This window comes from Pinus tabuliformis, chromosome 4_2, assembly GCF_031772625.1.
Source record: "Pinus tabuliformis cultivar Carrire ecotype Pingquan chromosome 4_2, CPIR1, whole genome shotgun sequence".
Lineage (NCBI taxonomy): Eukaryota > Viridiplantae > Streptophyta > Pinopsida > Pinales > Pinaceae > Pinus > Pinus tabuliformis.
This window is the reverse complement of record NC_142304.1, coordinates 678,849,928-678,857,151: the sequence shown is the minus strand read 5'-3', so window position 1 is coordinate 678,857,151 and position 7,224 is coordinate 678,849,928. Positions and strand designations below refer to the sequence as shown.

General features: G+C 38.7%; 1 pseudogene; it reads left to right on the top strand.

Annotated features, from left to right (window-relative positions):
* The first annotated feature begins 666 nt into the window (after positions 1 to 666).
* On the top strand, positions 667 to 6,766 carry LOC149171250 (subtilisin-like protease SBT2.3 pseudogene; annotated as a pseudogene).
* Positions 6,767 to 7,224: the final 458 nt, after the last annotated feature.

Genomic DNA, 7,224 nt, shown 5'->3' with positions numbered 1-7,224 from the left:
GGATGGTCCTTTGCTTCAGAAACAGATAAAAGAGACCAACCAAGGTTCCACACCATCTGATGTGAAGCTTTCATCAAAATTTATTTAGAGAAGGAATGGAAATCACACTTCATCTAGTAATCCAGATACCCCCATAAATAGTGCATATACAAATAAGAACGTTGAACTGAAGGCTGAGTGTCAAAAATATAACAACTTTCGTAATGTTGTTGAGCTCTCTTCGAGTTCTCCTACTTTGTCTTCAAGAACGACTGTTGATATGGCCAAGGCGTTTAAGGGATTAGCAAATAATAAGGCCTCAACTACTTTCACTCAACCTCATGACCCTCCAGGTTTATTGCGAAATTTAGGATCATCCTTGTATGCTAAGAGCTTTGGACATGATTTGCAAATAGCTGGAGATAGAGTACCTTTGGATTTGAGCCTGAAAGTTAATATGCACCTAATTTTTTCCTCTTCACTTAACTGGTGCCATATGTTGAAAAATACTAGTAAGTACATGGGATAAAAGAATTCATGTTTCGGTTTGATTTTTCACATGATAAAGTACACGCAAACTATAATTCTTGCTCACAGTTCTCCCAAAAGAAGGAGATTTCCTTTTGGAAAGCGTTGCACTCGTGGGTGTACCCACAATTTATGTTACCACCATCTCTTATTTCTACTATGGCATTATCTGCTGCTCGTGTCAGTGTTGCAGAAAGTGACTTCCTATCAAAACGACAATCAGCTTGGGAAGATTCATTTTCTTCCATATATTACAGGTTTAGGAAAAAGACATGTGGTATCTTTTATTTTTGCATTCAACAAATTATAGTTATGTTTGTGGGAGGTAGTTTAAATGCGAAAATGGAGAATACATGTGCTGCATATCTCACAAGATCCACTCATGGGCTTCAAGCTTTTCTAAAGAAGCATGATGTAAGCTTCTCTATGCCTCTCTGTAGCATGGAAGTGGAGAAAGTTACAACAGAGGATTTGTAGGAGCTAAACCAAGTACTCTGCGAGAAGATAGAAGATAAAGTGAAGGGCACAGCTGTTGAGGATACAATAAAGCTGTTGAGGATACAATAAAGCATCCATTTGAAGGACATCATATGAACTACACCGAGTGCATAAATGTGGATTATGAATCTACAAGGAAGGAATAATTTTACGATATACAGTTTGATGTTAAAGGCTGCTGAGATGTCTATGCTTCATTTGATAAGTATCTTGAAGTTGAAAAACCTTGATGGTGATAACAAATATCATGCCGAGCAGTATGGACTTCAGAAGGCAAGAAAAGGTGTTCTTTTCCTTGGTTTTCCTCCCGTACTACAACTTCGGTTGAAGCGTTGAATATGATTTCATGCCAGACACAATGATCAAGATAGATGATCGATATGAATTTCTACTTCACTTGACATAGACAGAGACAATGGCAAATATCTCTCTCTAGATGCAGATAGAAGTGTGTGCAATTTATATACTCTTCGTAGTGTTTTGGTTCAGAGTGGAGGTGTGCAGGGTGATCATTGTTATGCTTTCATTAGACCAACTCTCTCAGACCAGTGATATAAGTAATTTCTGCAAAATAGAGACACGTGTTGAGCTTAGCGAATTGCAGCTAGGTGCGTTCATTAAAGGCAAATTTTAGTGGAAAACCGTTTTTATTGAAAAATTAGTTTTTGATTCAAAGGGCCAAGAGTCACCGTAGCAGAAAGATAGGAAACGATGGTCTATTTTTAACTGCAGTTGCAATTCAAAGGGTCCACGCTCCAGATTTTGTCTTTTAGTTGGCCATCAACAAACAAAATGTAATGCTGCTCCTTTTTAGAGCAGACTTTTCCTATTCTCATGATTTTAGGTGAAATGGCCCCTATTCTCATTGATCTGTTTTCCCATTCTTGAGTCTATTTATTGTATGAAAATTTATGTGTAAAGGGTTCTGAGTTCTGAGAAAAGTGTGGGAAGAAAAAACCCAACACTATCACTGTATAGTTTTGACAGAGAAATAATTAAATGGTGCAGCTCTGATTTATAAGATTCTTGCGGTATGAGTTTTGGCATGTGTTTTTTCTTTCTGTTTCATATGTATCTTGTGATGTTTTACAATTCATTCATGATCATTTCTAGCTGAATACTTTTAAGTGAGAAAGGTAGAATTTAGTCATTGCTCTTCCTTTAGGAAGTGTTGAGTCTTTATGTGTTTTCTTCTGTCTGGAAAGGATTCATATATTAATGCCCTTTTCAGCTTTCTTAAACAGTCTTTTCACCCCATTTAATTTCAATTCGATTGCTAAAATCTCATGCTTATCTCGCCTTATGAAATATCTGATGCATTTGGTTAAATCTTTGCTCATGTTGTCCTTGTCCCATACAGCCCAGCGACTTAGTCATTAAATCAAATATCCCTCATTCAAATTCATTTACTAGCCTAAAATCAGTTCCCATTTTAAGTCATCTCGCACCCTATTGCTCATTTCATCGAGATAGATCCGGAGAGAGCCCTCTCCTGTCCTCGTAGGGCTAGCTATGAGGCTAAGCTTGGTTTTATGTTGCCTTGAACCTCGCCTTCCTTTAGCCTGAGGCAGATTTGAGCGCTAACATAGTGGCGACTCCGTTGGGGACGAAAATGGTTTGCTTGAAAATTGTCCTGCCCTAGTACATATCTCAAGTTCAGAGCTGATAGTTGATGGTGAACAACGATCAGACATAAGAAGACAGCTAAAAATCATTCACCTAGCGACTCCTTTCACTGAAGAATCTAGCAACCGGTGTTTCATGGTGACTCCACGACAAAGGGATGAGTAGCTTTGAGATTTCTTAAAATGGAACGGATTGCAAGAAGATACGCTCCCATGAGCTGAGATCACATTCCAGGCTTTCCAAATAAGATTTCGAAAGTAGATTGGTCAAGGAATTTGCCTACATTTAAAGATGATGGTAAGAAGGACGCTTCTTTACATCTAGTTTGATTTCACATGCATATTCGTAAGTTGAAGGTTGATTTTCCTGAAGATTGCTTAATGAAGATATTCCTGGCCACTCTAGAAGGTGAAGCCCAATCTTGGTATGAAATTTTGCCGCTTGCTTGTATTTACTGTCTAAAGGATTTTCATGCCCTATTCATTGAAAGATATAAAGACTCTTATCCATCGTTAAATCTAGTTCATGACTGTTGCAAACATGCTTCTACTTTTATTGAAAGCCTTCAAAAATACTATGAGGATGATAATTTTACGGATGATGAGATCATGGAAGCCCTGTGTGAAAACCCATTTCAGCAGTCTATAGAACTCTTAGAGGAAACTTTGCAACAGGATCAAAATCAGCAGGTTAAAGATTTCCATATGACTGAAAATGATGAAAAAGGAAGTCCTATTTCAGATCTGGTTGAAATAAATGAGGATACACAGGAAAATGATGTTCCAATCTGCGAAAATGATGATGATAAACCAGATCGAGAGATGGATTGTGATGAGGAAAAACATGTTGTTCCGGATCTCAAAGAAGAAAATTGCATTGTTGAGGCTGCCTCAAATGAAGGAGATAGAGTTATAGGCCTAACTGCCCTCATCTCATCAGAACACAGCCTTCCTACCAAGGTAATTCAGTTAAACCATGAACAACAAGAGGATATCTTCGTTCAAGTAGGTGAAAAAGATTCTCTGGATGAATTTATGATAGATGACAGAAAGGTCATGCTTGAGTTTCATGAAACATTTGGAGTTTCTTTTCTTATGACTAATGAATGTAATGAGAATCTGGCTGTCATATCATATGAAGATAGCATGCAAGATGTTTAGACTACCAAAGACCCGACCATTACGGATCCCATTTCAGATTCTTCTTCATATGTTTCGTGTTTCGAAATGTTCTTTGAAGAGGAAATCTGCTCATCTACTCGTTCAAAATTTTTTGAAGACCAGGAACATGCTCTTATTTATGAAGGAAAATCAGAAGCAAGAGAAAAAGACATCTCATTTTCTCAGCAGGAGGTGGCAATGGAAAATCTTCACATTTTTCAAGATCCTCTGGCAAGTTTGTTGCAGTCAGCAGTGATCCTAGAGAAAAAGAAGATCTGATAGGAAGAATCAGTCAAGAAGCCATCTTCCTGATTGGTTGCATTGGAATTTTGATATAGTTTGAGGATATATTGTCTTGTAAGAAACACAGGTGGCCATGTACTGCCACCAAGCTTTAAGATTTAAGTCCAGGTCTTTGCCATTTTGAGTTAGTTTGTTAGAGTCAAGTTTTTTTCAGTCATGTCAGTTTGCATTTAGTCAGTTTGAGTCAAGTTTTCAGTCAATAAATTGATTCATGTTGGTTTGTCGGAATAATGGACTCCATAGCACAATGGACGAAGGCACTGTCTAGCTCTTCCAGAGATCTGTTGTTCTTGGCACCTCCACGAAGTGGTAGCTTCCATCCCAATTGGAGTCAGTGTTAGACTCAGTCTTGTCAGTCCTCTGTCAGTGTCAAATTCACCAAGGTTCATTTCTCGTCATTTGCAGTCATCAAATGCCATTTTGGTAAAAAAGAGTCATTTTAATTCTTGAGTCCAGAGATTTTGTCTCAAGAAGTGTGAAATAACGCCTACAGGCCAAAGGGAGCTTCAATAAGGTTTCACTTCAAGATTCACATTACTATTAATGCTGAAGGACATTTCTTCTTCAAAACTCTTTTTGAAGAAGGAATTATTAAGTTCGTTTGATACGTGATTGATAAGATTTTATAGTTCTTCAAGCAACCCTGCCCATCTTGCTAGGTTCAGTAGCTCCTATTCCTGCAAAGAATCAACATAAGAGTCATCATTTTAATCAAGCAGGACACTAAAAAGAGAAAACTTCGATATTACCCATATGACATAAATTGAAACTATGAATGGCCTCCACAAACATAGAAAGACCCATCACTTGTAAATACAGAAATGGAGGGAGCATTTAGTGAAAATGATCATGTGGTTCAGATCGGGGAAAGAAAATAAGGAGTATGCACTCAAAAATAAGTGCGGAGACAAATGAATCTCGAGTAAAATTAGTGATTAGAGGTAAACTGGTCAAAAAATGTGTTGGAGTTTGCCAGCTCGGCACATAGGCTGAGTGGTGCGACGCACTGGGCACGCGCGACGCATTGGGTGCTCCTCCGCAGTGTAAATTAACACTGGCGCGGCGCACTGGGAGTGCGTGCGGTGCAAAGAGCCCTAAGGACAAAATTCATCATTGATTCATCAAAAGCTCAATTTGTTTCAGCTCAATTCTTCTCGTGGCAGCTCAAGATGGGGTTGATATACTGTCTCCGTCAATCATACGTAACAGGCCACCTTCTAGGATTGCGACTTTCTTTAACCCAATAGACATGGCTTTGTTGTCCGCTATGAAAGTTGGATTATTTGTCGTTCAAGCTACAGGAAATGCTGGACCTTCTCCAAAGAGTATTTTGTCCTTCAGCCCATGGATATTCACAGTGGGAGCTGCTACCGATGATCGTAGTTATAATAATTCTATAGTTCTTGGCAACAATCTCACAATCTCAGGAGTTGGACTTGCTCCTGGAACAGATGATGATGATATGTACAGTCTAGTTGCTGCAACTCATGCCGAAAATAATGGAACTAATGATATGTATGCCAATGAATGCCAAGATCCCAGTGAATTGGAACAACATCTATTTGAAGGAAACATCTTGATCTGTAGCTACACGATAAGGTTTTTCCTTGGTCTACCTTTTGTGAGACAAGCAGTTATGACTGCTAACAATTTGAGTGCAGTGGGCATCATCTTCTACACAGAACCTTTTGTGGTTGGGTTTCCGTTCAATCGAGTCCCTTTGACGATGTCAGGATTGATCATTTCCTCTTCAGATGATTCTAAGACTTTTCTGAAATACTACAGTGACTCCATAACTAGAGATGAATCTAACAACATTGTTAATTTTGGAGGAGTTGCCACTGTCCCTAGAGGATTGAAAGCAGATTACAGCAAGAAAGCACCCAAAGTCATGTATTATTCTTCAAGGGGGGCCAATCCGCAGGACAATCTTTTAGATGCAGCAGATATACTGAAACCAAATATAATAGCTCCTGGTAATCTCATCTGGGCTGCTTGAAACTCTGTTGGCATAGATTCAGCTGAATTTGAAGGCGAGAATTTTGCAATGTTTTCGGGAACAAGCATGGTAGCACCTCATATAGCGGGAATGGAAGCTCTAATGAAACAAAAATACCCCAAATTTAAACCAGCAGCCATTTCTTCTGTACTATCCACCGCTGCATCACTCAATGACAATCAAGGGTTACTAATTATGGCACAACACTCCTACAACAATCAAGATGCCAATGCAATTTTGACCACACCTTTTGACATGGGAAGTGGATTTGTGAATCCAACTGCTGCCTTGGAAACCAGACTCATCTTCAATGCAGGTTATGAATATTATATTGCGTTCCTATGTACCATAAATGGATATGCACCTCTTCTTCTCAAATACACCGGTGCTGTATGTAGTTCAAACATTGGAATTAGTTATGACCTTAACGTTCCTTCAATCACAGTAGCTAGTTTGATCAATTCTCGTACCATTAGAGGAGCTTTCTGAATATAGCAAGAAATGAGAGTTACAAGGCTCTTTGGAGTGCGCCATTTGGTGTTTATGTTTCTGTTCCACCCACATCATTTACAGTTTCACATTGAAGCTTACAATATTCCTCAATGCCACTGGTAATAGTACTGCACCTAGCTTTGGAAGAATCCTTCTGCTTGGAAGTCATGGAACACCTTGAAACGGTTAGTCTGACTAAATTCGTGGTACCCAAATGGATATTTGGACTTCAGAACCTCATGGACCTGGAGTTACAATACGATGAATCTATGTCCAACGTTTATAAAGGACTGACACTTTAATGATATGATTGCAGATTTTCAAATAAAATAAGTATTATTGCAACTGGGACAGGTGTTGTTTTAGCCTGTGATTGAGATAAACTAGGTGTTTGCCATGGGCTGGTGTATTATTTTCAGAAAAATCCATTGCCTGCCCCAAACCAACTTTTCATTATTAGCATGATGCGGCGTTCTTGCGTGGGAGTGAATTTTGGTTTAAAGGCATCTATGAAGGACTCCATTTCAACCGCTAAATGGCCAGTTCTTAAAGGATGGCATTTTCAATAAGATCTATCAATTTATTTTTGTATGGTGGCATATATTATCTTCACTGGAAATCGGGTGCTTTGAATATGAT